The sequence below is a fragment of the Erithacus rubecula genome (assembly GCF_903797595.1).
Source record: "Erithacus rubecula genome assembly, chromosome: 5".
In the NCBI taxonomy this organism is placed as follows: domain Eukaryota; kingdom Metazoa; phylum Chordata; class Aves; order Passeriformes; family Muscicapidae; genus Erithacus; species Erithacus rubecula.
Genome location: NC_136687.1, coordinates 16,033,970 through 16,057,120, shown reverse-complemented (window position 1 = coordinate 16,057,120; position 23,151 = coordinate 16,033,970).

The window sequence follows — 23,151 nt, the reverse complement described above, 5'->3', positions numbered from 1 at the left end:
AACCCTATTTTTAATGGCTGGTGTCTTTGCCAAACCCTAAGAATTGCCTTGTATGGCCCTAAATGAGCCCCAGTGGGTGTTAGCATTATGACATTGTCTAATTACACAGTCACATTTGAATTTTGTTCTAAACTGTTTGTGCTTCAGTCTGTGCATAGGACAGAAGGAGCTTAACTGAAAAGCAAATATTCAATTTTAGTTCTCTTCCTATTGCTCAATATGTCCCCCATGCCTTATTTACTGCACAGTATCCAAACCTTGCTATGAAGATAATTACTATGTCCCTTCTAGGTTTTTCTATGGTGCCTGTTGCTATAGTACCTGAACATTTTACAAATTTTAATGAATTTACATGCACAAAACCCCTCTGAGGTGAGGAGTAGCACTATTCCATTTTGCAAGTGCTGAACTGAGACACAGAGAGTTGAAAATAATCCCCCCAGTCCTCTAAGATTTGAGGTTATGAGTTCTGAATTTTTGGTGTGCTACTTTGTACATTCTAAATTGAACTGCACTGCTTGTGTATGAGAGTTAGCAAATCAGTCACTCGAGAAATCAGGAGTGCACAAAAACACAAACAGAAGACTTAAATAAATCACTTGCCCAGTTCATATGACAGTGACATAAATCCAGCTTTTCAGACCATTGTTCCATTGTCTTAACTTGAGACCACCTTTCTCTCCTGAAATCCTTGCCCAAGTAACCACTTTTCATAGGAAATAGGCATAGACCCTAGGGGCACTCTACATCAAGGCAGGTCCAAATCCTGGTCATGGGTTTATTTGAGGAGAGCTCAGCAAGGACAAGGCTGTGGCAGAGATGGTAAATAAGTGTTTTGCACTGATGCACACTGTAGGAAGACTGAGGGGAGCCCCAAACCCTTTGAGAGGACTCAGCAAGAGATTTCCTGGAACAGAAGAAACTGTGGAAGAAGTAATTCAATAAAGAGATAGAATAAACACTAAGAAATCACTGAGACTGTATAGTATTCACTCAAGAGTCTAAAGAGAATTAAGGGATGTAATAGTTGAATTATTGATGGTGGTGTATAAACTTCTCCTTAAGGTTTCACTGATTTTTGAGAAGGGGAGTGTGGTAAATGTGGCACAAAATTTTAAAGAGGTTTCTAGGGAAGATCTCCAACCCTGTGAGCCTGATGCCTGCACCCGGTAAATTAACAGAATACATGATAAAAGATGGAATTAGTGGAAGTCAGGATAAAGTCTCTTGAGGGGACAACGAGCAAATCTTTAAGGATGACCCTGAATTTTCAGGAGATGTTTGGTGAAGTCCCCCACCATAAGATTTTAAATAATTAAATTGCCATGACATATGAGATGAGATCCTATCTTGAATGGATAAAAATCACAGAAATATCAACAGAAGGCAGGACTAAATCTTTGGTTTTCAAGAATTAGAAGAGGGCTCTTCTAAGAACTGCACTCTACATGTCTGTAAGTGACCTGGAAAGCACAGCAAACAGCAAGGTGTCAAAAACAGCTGAATTGGGGAAGTCAGCCTCCAGACTGACTCTCAAAAATTACAGAATGGCCTTATGAAACTAGAAAGCAAGATGAAAGTAAAAATTCGTATAGCTAAAGTGGTGCAGATGGAAAATAATCATCCTGAATTTGCTTACTAAATAATGTCCTCTGACATTCCTATTACTACTAAAGAGTGAGACCTTGGGCCTTGTCACAGAGAACTCCAGAAAAAGGTCAGCTCACTGCTCAGTAACTGTCAGAGAAAAAGAATGGATTTCAAGGTGAAATTAGAAAAGGAATGAAAAGCCAAGAGGAAAACAATACTACAGCTCCATAGCTGTGGTCCAACTGCACACTGCACTCTGTACTGTTCTTGTCCTCTTATTCCAGAAGTGTATGGTAAGAGAAAAATCTGAAGTAGGATATTATGAGTGAGAAGTATTCTGTGGCAGTGTCTGTACCAGGAAAGGTGAAACTGAGTGATCATCTTACTGGAAAAGAGAGGACCTACATGTGGGGGAAGAGGCACCTTTGAAGTTCATGAATGCTGTAGGAAAGTACAACTGGGGATTGAGTGCTCACTCCCTCTTCCTGTACTGTGTGCTCAAGAGAAGACTGGGAAAGCACTTGGGAGAGATCTGTGCTGCAGGTGAGACAAAAGCTACATCAGGTGTAGATTGACCCTTGCTGAGGATTCAGAGGTGAGTGAGTGCTGTGGGAGAGGCAGGCTGTGCTCATCCTGCAGGACACCCTGCCTGGGGTTCCTCCACCCTGGGCACCCCCAGAGGGAACCAGGCTGGCAGTACCCTGCTCCACAGCTGCACCACACCTCTGGTGCCTCTTCTTGCTGTGAAGAAAGCAACAGGTTTGTGGTCAGGTGTTATAATGCATAATGCAAAGGAGCTGAATTAGGTCATATCCTCTCTTCTGATTGTGGGATAGAAAAACCTCTGATTACAGCATCTTGGGACTGTTACAAAACAGGCTTGCAAAATCAATGCCTTGTTATATTTTGAAAATGAACTGAAGCTGAGAAATGGAACCCACACATTCAGAGATGATAAGGCTGATGAAAGCATTTTGAATTTCTCCATTTAAATGAAATACAGTGAAAGTTAGGGATCTGTTTAGGGATACTATTGCATTCGAGAAATTCTCACATCCACACTGCACATGAGGCACAATGGGAACAGACACAGAGGAGTCCAGACTTGAGTTTTAAGTCGAGAGAGAAAGTCGACATCAATCATTAGCAGAAAGTAAATTGGACCTGGCACCTTAAGTGCCTTAAATGTTTGAAGTTACCTCTGAAATAGTATCCTGATTGTTAAAGGAAGATAGTAAATTACTTGCTGAGCAAATGGGTGACATAATCAAAATGATGAGCATTGCCAAATCCTGAAGAAAGTGTAGAGCCTGGGAATAAAGAGTTACAACACAGGGCAGGAGTGAATTGCCAGTTTACAAGCAGACATCATACAAAACACGAGCAATGTAAGAGGCACAGCTGTAAAGAACAGTCTTTATTTTTGGACAGTCTTAGTTGAGTACAGTAAGTGAAATCCCAGTTCTCAGGCAATTCACCTTATATAAATGTTGCTGCTATCACTTGTGTATGCATGGAAAGACATGAACCCAAATAACTAATAATATAGAACAATCCTCCCTCTTGAAATGGAGATGAAATGAAACTAGATATATTTTCCTTAAAAAAATCTCTTGCTATTATCTTCAGAGTGTTTTTCTGATAGCGAAATGAGTGATAAGATGGTTCTAGATGAAAAGAAAAGCCTTTTAATTTACTAAGGAAAAACCCCAGAAGGCTGCTGTGACTGGCAATATTAAAACTTACTCTTCTGTAATTGACTTGTGTCTAATCTAAGTTATTTTCTCAGCATTAGTGTTGGTCATGACAGCGAAACAATATTGCTGATTCCAAGAAATATCAAAAATCGGATTTTTAAAAAAAGTAAAATAAACTGAATGGCTGGGAGGCAAAAAAAAAAAGTTTTTCTTGTACCATGAGTAAGCCAGTATGGATATTTTAAAGTCATTTTTGAGACTGACCTCAGGTTGCCCCACAGCAGTGCAATTGACCTCAATTTGGAGATTGACCTCAGGCTGCTGTCCTGTTCTATTTAACAGTGCATGGCTGCACCAAAACAATTAATTTGCAATGCAGAGGTCTAACAAGAACTGGTCTGCAGATAACTCTTCTCTTCTGGGTTTATTCCTCCTTTTTGCACTAAAAAGGAGGGGAGGAAAAGAGCAAAATAGCCTGGTGTTGGGAGCAGGGAATTTTGGCACAGGATTTGGCAGATATTTGCCAAACACTTTGAGGTATTTGAGGTACAGCAAGTTGACAAGAGCTGACTTTGCACCTTAGTCCCTTGCTGGTCACTGGGAACTGGAGAAGATGTTGTAGGTAACTGGCTTTTGCAGATTTTGAACAAGTCCTAAGGCTGAGAGCCTTTAGACATAGAATAATGATATCTTGTAGAGGAGATCATATTTTGTCAGATATATTTACTATGAAGACTGCTTTTTTTTTTTTGCACCCATCATTGTGATAATCATATCAATTTCTTTCGCATTCCTCAAAGGAGAACAAGGTTTTTAAATTACTAAAATTGGCTATATATGCTAATTTCACACACAGGCTCAAAAGTTACATTTTTTGTGAAGCTGAAATTTTGATAACAGTGAATTTCAAGCTTCCTACTGGTAGTATCCCTAATTTGAATTAATACTCTTTTTCCACTCAGTAAGGAGTGTGTACATCCAGAATGGGTAACATTGCTTTACAATGTAGATAAACAAAAACAGAAGAGTAAGCAGAGCATCAACTTTCATCACAGTGGCTTGTAATACAGGGCTGTGTGAAAGTTCTGCAAGCACTTTTTTTTAAAATATTTGTGGCATTTGTGAAGTGAATATCCACTTGCAGCAACCTTCAGATAGTTTTTATTATTTCTTCTTGCCACTGGTATTCTACAGAACATCAAAATTGTGGTAAGTAGTCCCGTTGCTGAATGTTGTAAAAGCAGTATAAAACTTACGTGTTATATACTTATGCAAAGTGGGAGCTAATTTGCTCTCACACACTGCAAAGCATTATCCTCAATACTTTTAGTTCTCTAGTTCTTTTTTTAAGTAAGGTTTCAGATTCTAGGTTTTTTTAGATACCTATTTTTAGATACCTGTTTTTCTTATTTGGTACAATTTAATTTTTTTTTCTGACCTAAAATAATATATCTCTGGGAAGAAAAGTTTTACATATTAATGAGGATTAGACTGTTTCAGAGCTTGCACGGAAGCCTTCAAATACCATTAAGGTGTTGCAGGACGAATGTGGCTTTTTTTAATCAATGAGTGGTTCTTATTCACCTTCCACATGATGCTTTTGCAAAATATGAGAGTTCTTTTAGAGGACAGACCTTAAAAATAAGGTCTTAATAGCCTAATCAAAACTTACAGTTTTTACTGCATAGAAACATCAACAACTTGAACAGTATTTATATTCCACTTTAGAATGAAAATTTGAGTTTCACAAAATTGCTTACTGTTATATTGCTAATATAATGCTGTCTTGAAAATTTTTCATGTTATTCATCTCTACCTTATTAAAGTACCTTGACATTCTTCATTTCTTACTGTCCTAATTATTCTTTCATTGAGCTGCAGTGTGGTAATTGAGAGAAAGAGAGGTAACAGTGAGGTTGCCTCTATGCACTAGTAGTGGAATTGTGAAATGGTTGCTCTGAGTGTGCAGAGAGGAATTAGATATTTAATCCAAAGAAAGGGCCTATATCTGAGGACTGAAGCGGAGATCATCAACTCCCATCATCCTAGAATCCTACACCAAAGTACTCAGGCAGCTAGACCTTACCTTTTACTTTTTCCTTGACATAAACTATGGCTTGGACAGCTTGATGGAACTGAGCAGGCTGGTGTAACATTTATTCCTTTGTGTTTTACAGGGAGCTTAGAAATAACAGCTGGAAACTAAAGGTTACAAAACCTGTTATAGAAAAAGCCCTACATAATTTGGGAGTTTGTTGCACTTTCAGAAGTGACTTGGGCAGCATGAATCAGATATTTAAGGGGATTTAAATGTTGACAATGTTATGGGATTTTCATACCAAGGCATTTTAAAAATCCTTCCAAGTACTCCTCTGTATCTTTAGCAATGGAAACACTACCATAGAGACCCTTATCTTGCATGGCTCTTATGTTTAAGAGTGTATTCACTTCTGAAGTGGACCAAAGTTTTCTGGGTCTAAGGTTGCCAAGTCTTCTAATTCAGACACTTTTGAATTGTGTTTTATTTTCTTTCCTTCAACTGTCACTTGTATTTATCATGGTCTATGTATAAACTTAAAAAAGAAAGAATTTATAGCACAGTTGTAGCACAAATGAAATGTTTGACTTCTAGCCTGCGTGTAAAAGCTGAATAGCATTTCTAACATTTGGAGGTTAGAATATAGGGATCACATTTTATTTATCCACCTGTGCCTTTTGAAAACCAGCTATTCCATTTTATTGAAATACATAATCTTAGTATGCCAGACATCAGTGCTACAGAATATCATCTGTCCCCATTTCTTTTTATTATAAATCCTCATAGATTGGCCAAACCAGTTAGATTACAGAGAAGAAGAGGTAAAAGACAATGAAGAAATTGTAAATTTGTATCTATATGTGTGGGCCTGATTCTCCTTTGTACCCTATTTTGTTTTCAGTGGCAGAAAAACATGGCTCTCAACTATATGCAAGAGCATTTTTCAATAAGTTCTGTGTCACTGAAAGCTGATGTGAGCCTGGCTCCGTGCTGCTGCCAGCTGTGAGATTATGGTCTTAGGCTCTTTGTGTCAGTGCAATTATTTGTATCACTATAACAATTAGCATCAGTTGTTGACACAAATATAAAAGAGATTTAGGTCTGTAAACCCACACAAAATATACAAAGAGATCATACAATTTATTATAGCAGAAGTTTGTCTGCATGGTACTTTGTAGGCAGGTAAGAACTCTTTCATACATTGTTCACTTTATTCTTACTCAATTTTATGTGGGAGCAGAACAAACTTGAATTGCATAGTATGAAGAACCAGCTTCCCACCTCTAGTCAGGAGCAAGTTGTGTAAAGTTGGCTTTGGTGTTTTCCTAACAATAGCTACTGGACAGACTGGCTGAAACCACTGACAAAATACTGCAGGCACACATTAGGAATAAATAAACATCATGTCCTATCTGCACAGAGGCCTCTGCTATTCATTTTTTATAGCTCTGTCTTTGATATGAATTGTTTAGGTTAATTGCAATACATGGCTATGAGTTTTGCAAGAATGGGTAACTGCATATTTTGAGTAGCATACTTAGTTAACCCATTCATTAATTGAACACAAAAGAAATGTAATTATGATGGAAAGAGGAGTTTTTCATATTATAACTTCATCTGGACCTGTACCTGTTTAATTGTGAGTCCCCTACAAGCTCTTTTAAGGTAAATTCATCTCATATTGGCATCCTCCTTTTCCATATGTTTTTTAGACACTGTAATATGAATTATACTTATTATGGAAATGACAGCCAAATCTATTTTGCTCTGACAAGTAATATGCCAAGACAGCCTCTGTTCTGTCAGCAAGCATTGCCAAAGTACAAATGCATATGGCAGCAAACCTTTTTCAAGTTAAAACAGAAATGCTAAAAAGTGACTTTGCTAATTTATCAAAACTGCTTCCTGGCTCTCACAGGATTTCTCCTGGCAGCTATAAGACATCCTTCTCCAATGCAACTAGAAACATTTTGGAGCTAAGTCAATATTTTCATTCACAATTCATGTTAACACTGGACCCAAACATTGCAAGGTGCTGAATCTGTTAATGGGGAGGAAACCAACACTTTCTGACAAAGAAATCATGATCCTACTCTAGTGGTTTGCTGCCATTGCATAGGACTTTGTAAAATTACTTCTAGTTGTAAAAAATGGTTTGCAGTACTGCTAAATGAATTTAGGCATTTTGTCCCCATTCTTTCCTCTCATTGCATATAAATGGACTTGTGAAGTCAGGACAGAGAAAGATAAGCCCTAACTCCTTCTTCTTTTTTTTCTACAGACATTTTTACAAATGAGCTTTCATCTCTGTCCTTCCTGCAGAAGCTCAGGTGCTCAGTAGTCCTCTGGTAGTGTCAATAGCCTTGGGGCTTGGCTCACCACACAGGAGAGCTGCTTTCCTCCTTTTCTACACACATGTATTCTTACCTTGCTTCTAAGGATAACAGTGCTCCATGCCATTGTCCTTTAACCAGTGGAGAAATATCACTCAGCAGTTCCATGTGAGCCTGACTTGGGGAAGGAACTGCATGCTTTACATCTTCAGGAATTATGTATTATGTAATTTGTTAACTAATTTCACTGATAAAGCTCTTCAGTGCCTTTAGACATTTATGAATGCTGCTGTCATGTTTCTTACCTTTGCTAGCTCTGCTAGAGACCCCTTATAATAGTTATTGCATTGGTTTCTCCTGTGTGGTGACTCAATTAGTAGAAAACACTATCATTTTGTATAGGGTAAGCATCCTGCTGGATAAGGCTTGCTTTTGAAGGCAAATGTATCCTGTATTTATTTGGTGGAGTAGCAGTGACACCTCTGATAGACAAAGACTCTGTAATCTCATGTAAGAGATATGGCAATGGAGGCTTCAGTTACTCTCTCCCTATTATAAAGTTTCTTTCATAAGAATGGAAAAGCCTCTTCAGTCACTCAAAATATTAAATCTTTTTTTAGCATTTTTAAAATGAATGCCTTTTAGGGAATACTGACCATAACCCTAATCTTTCACTAGTATAAATCATTATAGATTTTATTTGCTTCAAAAATTATACTGACTTGCACTAGTTAAGTGTACAGACAAGGCCTCTAGGGCATAGCCATTAGGAAACAGCAAATTTCTAAGGGTTTTATTCATTTGGGTCATGAACTGGCTGTTTTTCTAAGTCACCCTGAAAAATACATCTCTGAGATCTTGACACTAGCAAAATTAGTCACATTGGATTCTGGTAAAGGAATTTCTTCAGAGAGGGACCAATCCCTCCTATTTTTTATCCCCTTAGGAATTTGTGGTTACATACCTAATGACTTTGTGTTTTGAGAAGAGAATTTTCTTTGCTGTTTCTCAGAAAATTCAACCTTGAATTTTTTCCCCACTCATATTTTAAGCTTCAAGTGTGTCCTCTTTGAAATCACTGACAAAACTCTCCTTGGCATCAAGGCAGAGCAGGGCTGAGTCAGCTGACAGCTCTGTTTTGAGCTGCTCCTGCAGGAATGCAAAGGCTGAACACACAGAGAGTATCCCTAGAATGGAGAGTCCCTAAAATGGATAGGTCTGCCCCTGCATCTGGCCATCACTTGGCAGACATAACAGTGCTAAGTTTAGCTTTGTATCGATTGTAATTTGCTGTGGCGTGCTGGGCAGGGATGGAGATCTAGAAACAGAAGATTATAATGTATCATTGCATTTACAGTATTGATATTATTGCAAATCGTTCCCTAATTTCTGCAGAAATATTTTGGGCACAGCCATATGAATATACTAAATATATCAGTCTTGTTTCATCATTTGGAGAGCCAGAAAGGTGTTAGATTTCATAATGTGTAATAGAGTTAATACATTTTATAAGTTGGGAATTGTTTAAGATCTGTCTGAAGATTTTTCTAACTGCATTTTGCATTAACCAGTGTCTGTAAATTTGTAATAACAGATTCGGAAAGAGACTGTTGATAAGAAAAGAAGAGTTGCAAAACTAAGTAAAGATCTGAAAATGCCAAAGTAATTAGCTTTCACTAAATAAAGAAAAAAATTCCAAAGGCTAGTGGAAAACAGCCATGTGTTTCCAGGCTTTCCAGCAACTTTCCAGTACATGTTCCCAGAACATTTAATCATAAGACCAGGACTGTAGGGGCACAGGTACACCAATAGCGTATGAATGAGGAGCTGGGAGCACCTGCTAAGGTGTATGAACCATCTGGAGACACCCAGGCTGAAAAGTCCTACACAGGCAGCCTTTGCTGGGAAAGGAACCTAGTCTTTCCCTTTTATTTTATTTAAAAGTGTAAAATTCCCTCTTCTTTTTTTTTGAATACCACTACCAGATGGCAAGGCTGGGGTTAAGGGTTATCCTCTTCATTGCAGAACAATTAATCCAGGTATGGATATGAACCCTACTGCACACATTTGAAAATGTGCAGGCATCACAACTGGAAACCATATTGAGTATAGTGGGATATGTGAAGTACTTAGATGTTGCTGTTCTGCCTGGACGTACTACATTAAAAAGCTGGAATAAATTAACCAAAGATGCAGAGCCAATTTACAACTCCTATTCAAACAAACCATGAGACACTAAACTAAGCACAATCAAGTACTAATCCTATTTTGAAAATTTTTCTAAACCATGTTTTATAGAGTTTGCCAGACAAGTAGCCACAGACACAATCCTTCACAGTTCCAGCTGACTGCAAGTCAAGGAAGTCTAAGGCACTCACTGTTTTATAGACACTGTACCCTGGTATCAACAGCTTCAACCCTCAGTATGCAGTGGTATGACAACACCTGCATCCAGGACAATCAGTCCTTCTGGTGTTGGTTAGGCATGAGCTGGCCCTAGTAAATCCATGCTGGCTGTTCCTGCTTTCTTTGTGGTCCTCTCTGTGTTTGGATATAGCTTCCACTACTTTCCTAAAACCAAGGTTAGGTTGGTTATTCTCTTGTTCCTCAATGTCCTCCTTGCTCTTGTGAAGTAAACATGCAGTGTTAGCCTTATTCCAGATATCAGAATCTTCTCTGAGCTGCCATAACCTTCTGAAGATGGCAGAGTGACCTTGCAAGGACACTGGTCAGTTCCCTTGGCACCATTGGCACCTGGTGTATCCCATCCAATTTGTTAAAGTGGTCATACCTTTCTCTATTTCATGTCATGCTGAGGTCTTTCACAAGGCTTAGGAAGCAGTGTATGTGCACATTTTGTTAGTAAAAGCTAAGACAGAGAAGGCACTGAGTATCTGATCTTTTTTTTTTTTTTTTCTGTCACTAGGGCCTCAGCCCCACAGCATGCTCCTGTTTTGCTTTGCTTTACTTTTTCTGATAATATGCTGCAGAAGCTTTCCTTCTCACCTTTCAGATTTTCAGATCACTTACTGGTTTCAACTTCAGCTGAGCTTTGGCCCTCCTAATTGCTTCCCTGCAGGCTTGGACAATGCTTTGATACTCTACCTGGCTTGCTCACTCCCTCTTCCATGTGACATAGATCCTAGGACTTGTAAAGCTAATAAAACTTTATGCTGTGCACTGCACTTCTTCTCCTCCTAGTATCCTTTGCTAGGATGAGCTCCAGTTGTCTCTGGCCACTCCATACATCAGTTTAATGGCTGTCATCTTGTGATCACTGTCACCCTGTGACCAGCCTCTACAGAACACCCAATTTTAACCTCTCATGGTAGCCTAGAAACCAGGAGATAGAGCACACAGTTGTTTTCCTTATGATAAGCAGAAAATGCCTAGTTGGAAAACAGTTGATTAGTAGTACAACTGTTCTGCACGACTGTTGTGAATCTTTTATGTGACCAGCCCTTCACAGATGTTTGGGTCAAATGATGCCTAGGCCTTGTAACAAGGGTAAGATGGTGTTTCCATGAAAGGAAATATAAATGTCTACATCTAGCACTTTTACAACTAGCATTATACCAAATGAGACTGGCAAAACATGCAGTATTCACATTCCAGATGTTAGTCATAGTAATGCATCAGAGAGAGCAAGGCTTTCTTTCCTCCTAATGGTGTTCAAGCATAAACAAAGAGTTTAAAGTGTTTACAAGCTACAATAATGGAAACCCACTGTGCTGTTTCAGAAAGGATAAATAGACCAAGATGCCCATAAATGAAGGTGAGAAAGAAAAAACCTTCAGAGACATAATTTAACTGAGCTTTGTGGAACATGGTTTTGAAATAAAATGTTTCCACCCTCCCCCATTTTTACAGGGTTCTTCCACTCAGATAATGTAGATGCTTAAGGTACAATTATAACATCTTCAGAAGATTGTTATAATATATGGAAGAGGAAATAGTAATATATGAACAGAGAGATACTGAGAAAGACAGTATGTGGTTTGAGTCAGAAATCCTCTGATCTCAAAAGAAGCAGATGATGCAGATAAAATACAGGCTTCACTGGCACAGCTAGCAGGGAACTTTTATGTGTACATAAAGCAATTATAAAAGGTGTTTGATTTTGCATTAAAGCAGCCAATTAGTTCCTTTTTTGACTAAAAATATATATTTCTACTTTTTGTATTTCAGCAGACAACAAACCAAAATGAATCTTGGTAGAAGTCATTGATTAGAAAAATCTTTTAATGTATTTTTAGTGCAGGAATTCTGATGGGAAAAATACCCCCCACATCAAGACAATCTACACACAAAGGTTTTCCAACAAATCTGGCAGAGATGGGGGCTTCACAAAGGTGGCTTTGCTTCTGGGCCAGGCTGGGTGTTCAAAGGCAGAGGTGAGGCCCTGTTGGCTGGGTACCCACGAGTGAGATGCTGGCTCTGGCTGTGGTGACCTCTGCCCGCAGGGCTGTGCCACATAGGGCTGTTTGTTGGTTCAGCAAGTGTATTTCTCTTGAAAACAGGAAGGGGTCAAGACATACCAGCAGCAAGTGGGTGCCCACGTCACAGAGCAGGGCACACAGGGGCTGCAGCACACAGGAGTGCCAGAGTCTCTGTTTGCTTTTCGTGTAATTGCACTGCTGTGTTACACAATGTATTTTGCTCTTCCTCCGGTGTGGGGCAGCTTTCAGGAAGGTTTCTGCAGCATAACAGCTTCCCATGAGGAATGACTTCAAAGGGCAGCTCTGAGATATAGGTGGAAGAAGAGCTGTTGATTTTAATGTTTTCATAGCATGTTTGAGGAGCAGCCATGTTTTAGAGCACTAACACTCCTTTATAAAAGGATATTTACCTAGAGATAAACATTATAACCTGTCTGATATTACCCCATTTCTTGTAGTCCCTAAATAATTTCTGTTATGTAAATATTTTAAATAAAATATATCTATATTAATAATGATAACACAATGTTAAGATGAGATCAAATTGACACATAGGGATGCATATGGAAGTCTTGGAGGTTATTTTTTAAGTCCTGAGATCGAGGTTGCTATGCTGGCACTGAATGAAAGGGATATACCCTGTCACAGATATGTTTGGCAGCATTTTAAGGATTTGAGAATGCTTCATTCATATTCACAGAAGCACTGAAGTAGGTCAATCACCACTATGTGTGGTGCTTATGGAATACACCAGTAACACTGATTTTTCAGCCTTTCAGCTATTGTGAATCTGTTCACATTCACTGACTAAGGGAGATGCCCCAGAGCTCACTTCAATTTCCAGCTATGAAGCAATGACAACTCTGTCACAAGATTTTGAATGGATAGGACTACACTAAGATTTTAAGCCTCTTGAGAACATCTCCAATTGGTTTTCATATGACTTTCCTGAATCTTGTGTAACGCATTTGGAAACAATATAAGCGGTTATTTTCTTGGGTAAGTTCCAGAAATCAAAGGACAATAGGACATATTCTTCTGACCAGCCTTGATTATAACCAAGGGAAAAACAGATTTATTCTGAGCACAGCACATGCCTTCCTTACACTTTCATGGGGTATTCTTCTCAAGGTAGCAGATGAGGGGAGAGGACACAAGCAACATTCTGGTTTGTAACACAGACCTTACCTTTTCCATTCTAACATAAGATACTAAATTGAATACATCTCTTGCAAGTATCCAGTCAAGATTTTTATGTATGTTGTTAACATGAACAACCTCAATAGCTTGTTACTCAGCTGTTTTTAAGAATTTCAGTTAGACACAGCTCTGTAAAAAAAAAAAAAAAAAAAAAAAGTGATAAATTCAGAAGGCTTTCACTGCAGGTTGTGCTATAAAAAGATATTTCAAAAATAACTTTCTCCTAGAACTCTTAAGTAAAATATACCTGTGTTATTGGCAAAGAGTGCTGCAGTTAGATGCTTACTAGCATTTGGCATCTCTCTTTTCTGACTTTTTGCCAAGGTTGATGTTTTAATTAAAAAAAATTAATCTAGTACAAGCAGAAAAGATCAACTTTTTTAGATAGAAAACAAGGAACGCCTCTACAAAGAAATACTGTCTGTCGAAAAAACACGTTGAGAAACTGAACCTTTTAAAAAGCAGGAAACTCTCCAAACTCATGACAAAGGTTTAAGGTGTGTTCTTTTGTATGGGAATAAAAAGGTCTGTTCTGAGATGTCCTGGTCCTCATTATCTCCAACTTATAGACTTTTTCCCTACTAAAATGGAAAAAGGATGCATAATGTGGAGGTTATTGGAGTGGATGCTTAGGCTAGGGAGGGTTTTGTTCATGCAAATCATGCAAATTTTTGTGCTACAGAACAAATGATATGGTTATGAACCACCTCTCCCCCCAGTTTACTAGTTACAAACAAGTGTATCTGCTTATATCTTATGCACTGCTGAGAAATGATGGACTCCCGTTGCTGCAATTCCAATGCGTGGGATGCTCTGGGGGGTGCAGAGCAGGATGCTGATGTTGGCTGGCATCGCTGCTGAAGTGCCTAATCACCAGCTTCTGAGGAGAAGGAGGGATGGGGAGAGTTTGTTTTTCCTATAAATTGATCTCTGATCCTTTCATCCCCCAGTATAGCTGTGCTTGTTTGGTCTGCAGAGGTCTCTTGGGGCTAACGAGTAATGAAGTAGCCTCGCATAAGGGTGTTCATGGCCACAGCAGTGCTGTTAGCTGTGCTCCTTAATGGATTTGGATAAAGCCTTGCTCAGCAAATAGCATGCTGAAAACAAATATTCTCTTTGTTGTCTTAGGATATACTGTCCCCATTACTGTACTGCATTTGTTCTCCAAACCGACCCACACACGCTCTCAGTTTGATCTTTGGACTTTGAGCTGACCTGTTATCAGATAACAGTGCCTCACTGTGAACCTTAGCATAGAAACAGATCACTGGATTTGAGACAGCAGCAGAATGTGTGCTGTCCTGGTGGGAAAGCCATGTGGTAGCTTTCTAATTTATTCATAATTTTACTTAAATCAGAGGCTGTATGAAAAAGTAAATTAAGTAAATACCCAGCTGAATGCAGTCTGTTTGAGCTGCTCCACACTGTGCAGCCAGCTGTGAGGGGGAAAATACAGCCTTAGGATAGCAAAGGCTGTGAGTCCAAAAGCTCAAGGGATGTCCAAAGCACCCAGCACATTCTCGGGCAGTTTATAAACATGGCAAAAATAATTAAATCCATTCTGCTAGACGTCACTGCAGAAATGAATTAATTGCACACAGCAAACCAAACAGTGTTCCCCTTTCTGACTCTGGGCTACACCTTGATCTGGACTGTGAAAGGAGACAGGACAGTTCTTCACCTACTGTGATGCCATCCTTTGACACTAGGTGCTACAACCAAAATGTATTGAATTTCTGACTTAAATTTTTAAAAAATATGGAATTTCATGTTGCTGTGCCATGCATTTAAGGACAGCTCAACTTCACCTTTCTTTCCTGTCTGGAGGAAAAGAAAAGACAGGACTTTGGTTTTGTGCCTCTGTTTTCTGACTGAAGGCATGCGATCAGTGCTGAGCTTCAGAAATTGCTCTCTGCTAAAAGATGAGTCACACTGTGTCCCAGGCCACCAGTGGCACAGCCCAGACAGGCAGTGCTGTTAGCTCAGGGCTCAAAGCCACAGCCTCACCACTTGCCAGCTCCTGGAAATTCTGGCCTGGAGTGTTTGCTCCCCTGGTTGGCAAAAAGATTCAGGAAGGGGTAGCAGGAAGGCATGTTAATTCAACAGGTGTGCCTTTGGTGTACCAGGCCACAGATAGAAAAGGCATGATGGTGTAAATAGGAGGTTTAATATTTCACCAAAATGTCAAAGCTTAAAATGCCTGCTGGAGCAACAGAAATGCCTATGTGAGGCTGAAGTGAAAGCACAGACCACTGTAAAATTATTATAGCATTAACACCAATGGGATCGTAAGGGTGGTTATTCACTGTAGATATGGTTTGTGGTATGCAGGCAGCAGGGTTTTAGTTTGGTGACATTTTGCTGACTTTACAGTAAAATGGTCTTCCTTTCTCAGAATTTAATGTGCTACGTCAGGACTAAATTATATAATGGATGCCTGGGACTTTCTATCTTGTGGTCTGATTCTGTAACAAATTTCACCCTTCCTTTCATCAGAGAGGGTAATTAATGGACTGTACTATGATTTCCATATGATAAAATCTGCAGAGAACTTCTTTAGTTGTGTGTATATAGCCTTGTGAATCACTTGGCTTCAGAAGAGATCACATTGTGCAAGACTTAAGCAGCAGTGATCCATTTTTCTGTAGAACTCTAATGCAGTCAGACTTTCATTTTTTTTCTGAGGTAAAGATTTCTAATTTTTAGCATTTAGCTAGGCATATGAAGCTGTGCACAGATGTTTGTGGCCTAAAATTGTTCAATATTCATGTAGGTTCAATGAAGTAAGAACATCTCCCATAGGCAGGGGTTGTAGGATAAGATCAGTGAACTCTTTAGTTAATTTACTAGTGAGTGGTCTGGGCTTAAACTTCAGAGTGCAGATCATTGGAGCAAAGGCAGGTGTCTGTAAAGCAATCACCTTTTTATACCGAGGAAAATCTGATCATGCTGATTTTAGCAAACTGAATTGACTCACACTAGTCCTGAAGCTTTATTTTTTTTTTTCCTGACCTTAAGGACAGCATGGAGAATAGATTTAAGAAAGAGGGAAACACAAAATAAGAGAATAAGAATGCTCTGCACCTTTTTATCATCATTCATCTGCAGTAGTAAAAGATTCCTATATGAGTATGTGGTAAAATAATCATTTGTCAAAGAAGTAAACTTACTGTACACCAATGGTCTGCACTTAAAATATCCCTAGTGTACTATGAACTATATAGTGTTCATAAAGTCATACTCAAGAGTCAAATATTCTTCCTTCCTCAATTACTGCAGTTTTCCACTGTCTCTAAGGATGGGTTATTAAACACTCAGTGTCAAGGCACACTACACTGTATTTGTATGATGTATGATTCATTAGATCCCTTTTATTTTTTCCAAATTTTATACTGGTTATATGCAGGTATGGTTAACATGCACCCAAAACCCCTCCAAAACTTTCAGAAAACACAACAAAGCAAAAAACCCAAACAAGCAAAACAAAACCAAAAACCAAAACAAAACCAAAACCAACCAACCAAACAACTCCACCAAATCATACCAAACCAAAAAATATTAAAAAAAAAAGAAAAAAGAAAAAGAAAGAAAAGAGAGAGATACGGAGTCCCTTAAAAGCCAGGTAGTCCATAAAAGCCTGAGGTCATTTCTGCTTGGACATCGCATAAAGTGTGCCTGCCAGTTTCAATATATAAAATCCAGTGCCAAGTGACTGAAATTAGGGTTTTACTGTTTGATCTTTCAGGCAAGTAAGCAAATTGTCACTTTCGTTTCTCTATAATTGCTGGGATAGCAGATCTGGCCGTTATTTTTTTCAATCCACACTATTAACCAAGGTATGGAGGAAGGAGTCTGGTCAAAAGTAATTAAGAGTCCTGAACAAGTTTTCATTGGGGTATTTCTTTTACACATGTCAAGTGGAGTATATCTGAAAAAAGGACAAGGCTGGTTAAATGGAAATGAAGGTTCCAGAGGAAGTTATGTTCTTTTAGAAGTAATATGCTAAAAGGCTGAGATTACAGAACTATTGCTGAAGGAGCAGCATGCTCTCACACATTGCTAAGTGCCCCCAAGCTGACATCATCATTAGTTATTTATAGCATACTAATATCTGAAGGACCTAGTCAGAAGTAAGGCCTTCAGACATCTGTCCAAACAGGAAGAATGTCCTCAGTGCTGAAAAGCTCACAATGTCATTTAATCTCCTTGGAGTTGAAGTCAATCAGAGCATCTTGTGAGGGCTTCAAACAAAGAAAAAGTTTTTGCAGGAAAAACATCTCAGAGAAACCTTTCTTGATTGGTGGATTAATAATTCCTTAATGGCACATTTTAATTAATTTGGCTGACACAGTCAAGTACTAAGAATGCAGTGAAATGTTAGTCAAAACGTTCATATGCCACCCTTCTTCAAACAAGCATAAATTTATACATGGTAAGCACAACATTTCTTAAATACATTGTTAAAATAGTATCTTTCATGATCTAACAGTATACACAGGCACACAGTCAAGAAAAGAAGTAAGAGAGATATGGGAACATGCATATTTGAGTGTTGCAGCTTCTGTCAAGTGACTGATGGTGAAATGTGCAATTTGAGAATTCAGAGTAGTGGCAAAATTGGAGGTTGTGATAAAACATTTTTGAAGGTTGACTATTTTACACAACATTTCAGTCAATACAGCTGCTCCACTTGCCTTACAAGAAAACCATCATTTCTTACCAGAGAGTGAAGAAGTTCTATTTTTCTACTTTTTAGAAAGCACTTTTTCAAATCTTACTAATCTGTATTCTGCAAACCCACCACTAATGGCAGGTTTGCTGGAGTGTAAACCACTCTCTACTTTGCCTTGGGCTGTCTGGTTTGTTCAAGTTACCCTGGAACAGAAATAGCTGTAGTTTTGGCAGTATCAGTCCTGCTTTACTATAGGGAATACATCTATTTATCAGTGAGCATTTCCAAATGCAAATGACCCTCCAAATTAGGGATGTCCTGCCTCTTAGAACCACTACTAAATGACCACCTGCATGTGTTCATATTCAAAGCTGGTCTACTCACCCCATATGCATCTCCTCCAGTGTTTTATTCGACAATCTGTTCCAGCTTCGCAAGGGAGCTAGCAAATTATGTATTGCTCATTTTGTCAAAGTCACCATTGATGACAATTCCGGCATCAAGAGGCTCATTTTGTTCTGCAGATGTTTTTTTCAAAGAGAAGATAAATCATGGTTTTCAATCTTTCTTTTTCTTTCTTTTTTTTTTTCTTTTTTTTCTTTTTCTTTTTCTTTTTCTTTTTCTTTTTCTTTTTCTTTTTCTTTTTCTTTTTCTTTTTCTTTTTCTTTTTCTTTTTCTCTTTTTTTCTTTTTTACTTTTTCTTTCTTTTTTATTTTTTCTTTTTCTTTATCTTTCTTCTTTATAGTGAGGATTCATGCTGTGCTACTAGGAATAGGAGTGGAAACACATAAAAAATAAATTAATAGAAAAAATATTGAGTCACAAGAGGAAATCCACTGCAAGCCTACAGAGCCTATTAGTATGCTATATTTAGCTCCAGCATAATGGACAGGAAAAAAATAGAAAGTTGTTTGTATGAAAGGAATGGTCTCATTCATATTGGATAACACCCCAAATTCCAAAACATGATTTACAGTCTCTGGCCAGCCCACAGCTATTTTGTGACACAGGATTTCCCAAGCTTATAGGGTAGCGTCTTCATATGAAAAGAACAAGTGACCTCAGAAGCAAGGTGCTGTACGAGGCTCGTTTTACATTCTGTACAAATGCAGCTTGTCCAAGGGCTATGCTTCACATTGTGAAAGGAACACACTTTGCTGCCAGTCCCTTCAAGCTGGCAGTTAGTGTTCTTAATTTCAGGGCATTGCATTCACAATAAATGCAATTTTTCAAAACCCCCTCATTTTTCATTGATGAATGAAGTGATTATATTTTCCAAGAAAACAAACCTCTCCATGCACTCATTTTTAAGCAGAAACTGTGAAATTCCCTGAATGCTATTGGAAGGCACATTGTACTCCACAGAATGTCTTAACTTCTCTGGTGGCCAGTTCCCTCAAATATGTTAGAGATACTTATTCATCCTTTGAAAAGAAATCGTGCTATTCCTCCTCTATAATTGGAAGTGACATGTCATGGGATTCTCTAGGGGTGAGTGTATCAAGAAAACCAGACTTTAAAAGGCTGGTTAAGTCTCACAAAGAAGGACAGATATGCAGCCCAAGTACTGCAGCTGCCTTGAGGGAGTTGACTGGAGAGGCTCTGTGTACAGGGATGGGGTTAGAAAAACAAAAGCACACTCAAAGCTGAATCTGGCAAGGGGTACAAAGAGTAACAAGAAGGGTTTCTACAGATCTAGCAGCAGCAAAAGGAGCACAGTGGAATATGTAGGCTCATGGCTGAGTAGGTCAGGGTACCTGGGGACAGGGAGGAGGATGTGGCACTCAGTGTCTCTTCCCTTTGTCATTACTGAATAACTGGGGCAGGGAAGACCTACCCTTACTGTAGGGAGCTCAATTTAGGGAACATTCAAACTGTACATATACACATCTATGGGTCCTGATGGGTCCAGAGAAACACAAGAAAAATCTCTTTATTACAAGAATAGTCAAACACTAAATGAAATTGCACAGAAAGGCTTTGGAGTCCACTTTCCTGGAGGTATTAAAAACTCAACTGGGCACAGCCCTGATAAACCTGCTCTATTTGACTTTAGTTGGAGCAGGGAGTTGGACTACATGATCTCTACAGGTGCCTTCTCATCTCAACCATTCTGCAATTCTGTGTGATTCTGTATGAGGGTGTGAGACAGAAATAGCTGTGATTTTAAAAGTACTTAAATTCCTTTATTAATACAAGTATTGTATTAATATTTCTTCTTCTTCTTCTTAATAATAATAATAATAATAATAATATATATTTAGGAATATAACACTTCAAATATGCAAGTAACACTACTACAGAAAAATACGTTTATCCAAAAGGACAGTTTACCAATAAAACCTATGTATCAGTTGACTGTAATTTTTTAAAATCATGTTCAATACTGAGTACTTCTGGATAATGTAGCAATGTAATTTTAAAACTTCATTTCAACTTTTTAAAATAAATAATCTCTCTGCAAGAAACCTGAAGAAGAAATATAATCTGGTAATTTAAGTGTGCACAGGATATTTTGCAAATCAAAGCATTCTGGTAAAATTTGTCATCATCTAAATTTGTGACAGTCACACCAAAAAGTAAACCCATGCAAATGTATTTGCTAGGAAAAGGAATTACTTCCAATTGCTCTTAAATGGGGAAAATTTTAATCTGTTTTTCAAAGTTATAAAACCCAATATGGAAAATGCCTGCTGCACAGCATTCTACACAATTCTGTTTACAGCTTTTTAACATATCTGGTGCTTTCTGTTGAAGCTTCAGTGTTGTATTTTAGATGAATACTACAAGAAAATGATCAATACATACTTAGTAGATTTTCTATCCAGAACAGTCTGACGGGACAGAGAACATGAGAATCTTGACCTCATAGCAATTTAGAAATGACAGCCAGCATCAACTAAGTTACCTCTATGCCAGTTTAAGAGCAGAGGCTAAAAAGAACCTGTGATGAAATATTAGACAACTTGTAAGAAATTCACAAAAACAGATGCTCATGTATGTCCTTTTGGAAGGACAGCCCATTTTCCTTTGAAGCACACTGTAACTAATTTGTAGAAGACACCAGATAATGTCACATATAAAGGCAGCCACGTCATGTTTCAGGCTGTCCAGAGTTGAAATGCTGTGAAGCTAATTTGGAACAAGAAAAAGGTGTTTCAAATAATGTTCAAACACCACAAATAATAATTGATAAACCTGTTTGAATGGCAACCCAAATGCCCAAAGAAAAAGATAATGTAAATCTACAGAATTCCTGAAGGACTGTGAAGAAATGCAGAGATAGCCCTTTTGACCAAAGCATGAATCTTATTAGCATTGAACACTTTTTAGCCTCTTGGAAATCAGGAACTTCACTGGATATCACTGCAGTGACCACCCCAAATAATTGGCATTTCTCCCATTTTACCATCCCAACTAATTGGCTTTAAGATAATGGAATTTCCATGACTTTTCATGAATTGGTAGAATATGCCAAAGAATATGAATTTTCCCATACTGCGGTAGCATTCCAGTGATGCTAGAAAAATGACAAAGTCTGAGTGAGTCACTGTTGACATTGCTAAGACATAAGTAAAGAAAATTAAGAAACAAACAAATCATTCTTTAATGCAGAAATAGTTCCATGGAATCTTAATCTTAATCTCAATAACCCAAGTATTTTTAGCATGATCAGCAGGTGAAGTACTAAATCATATGGTGATTGAAAAGAAATGGACAAAAAAATGAGACACCTTTGCCTAAGCCAACCTTATGTCTGCAAAAAAGGCAAATTTACTCAAACACTTTCTCATTATAAAATCTGCACATGAAAACAAGTTAGCTGTGCTCAACTGATGTGCCTCATTCAGATAATACAGAATGGACAGACTAATATTTCACAAAACCTTTGAATACATTTACTCACTGTGAATGCAAAACAACAAATATGGACATACAGGATGATGAACTATCTGTTCCATTGAGATTTGATGAAGAAGACTGGAAAAGAACAACATTTGACAAGCAGCTGAGTTATGCAGGAACAGTTAATTAGAACAACTTATCTCCAGAAGAACCCAAGTACAAAGCAGACTTCTCAGCCTGGAGAGTCAGTAGAGACCTGTTTTCTTCACAGAAGCCACGAAACATACTCACTTCCTCTAAATATTCAAGGAGAAATAGCACTTTATTTCCCAATCATTTGCTTAGCAAGGCCTGACAAAATCAAAATATAGTGCTAAAACTTGGGCTACTATTCTAGCTTTTATACATGGATTTTTAAAATACTGCTTTTTATGTGAGTCACTGTAAAAGTATAAGCAGAAGGAGATACAAAAATTCAAATAAGGGTTTAATAAGCCTTCACCAGACTGATATAGAGATGGAAACCCAAAAGTATAAAAATAACAAGCTACAGACTTGTCAGCAAATACAACCTTGCAGATCTGAGATATGAAAATTTTTTAAAAACTCATTTCAGCTAAGTTTTATTTTAACAATTCAATTTCTTCCTATTTGTAAGCCAGTTAAGTTTTATTAATCTCCTACAGCCTTTTGTCACTTCATTTTTTTTGTGTGGCCCTGTTTTATTCCCTTCCCTTACAATGTATTTTACATACTGATTTTCAGGCACAGTTTACTGTTTCCTGCGAAGAGCAGAGCTCATGAAACTAGCAGCTGAAGTTATTGTTAGCACACAAATAGACTAAGACAGGTCATAAAGTTCCTGATGATCCAGGGACTATATAACACTGGCCAGCTCCAGCAGTGCCAACAGGAATTTCATAAGCCCATGCTTTGATTTCAGCGAGTCCATTCCATCCACTTCACCTGCTTAACCTGACCTTGTCACATAAGCACCCCACACTCTTCTCAAGCTGGAAGGAATGTTTGGGTGGTCAGACCCAGCAGATTCCTGGCTGTGGTGATGGTGGGCAAACCCTTGAGCCAGTGTCCCAAACCTCTGCCCTGTGGCACTCGGCGCCTGGGCACCGCTGGGTGAGCGGTGGACACGGCAGTGCTGCTGAAGAAGGGCTTTGGTGGCTGTCTAATCTGCAGTGCCAGAGTGCTGCTGAGCAGAAGGGCTTACAGAAGAGCTGTTTCAGATGCTTCACATTCCTCTTCAACTTCACCCTGGCATAACTTAAAAGCGGAGACAAACCCTTGTACGTGCGGCACAAACAGTAGCAGAGGGACTAGT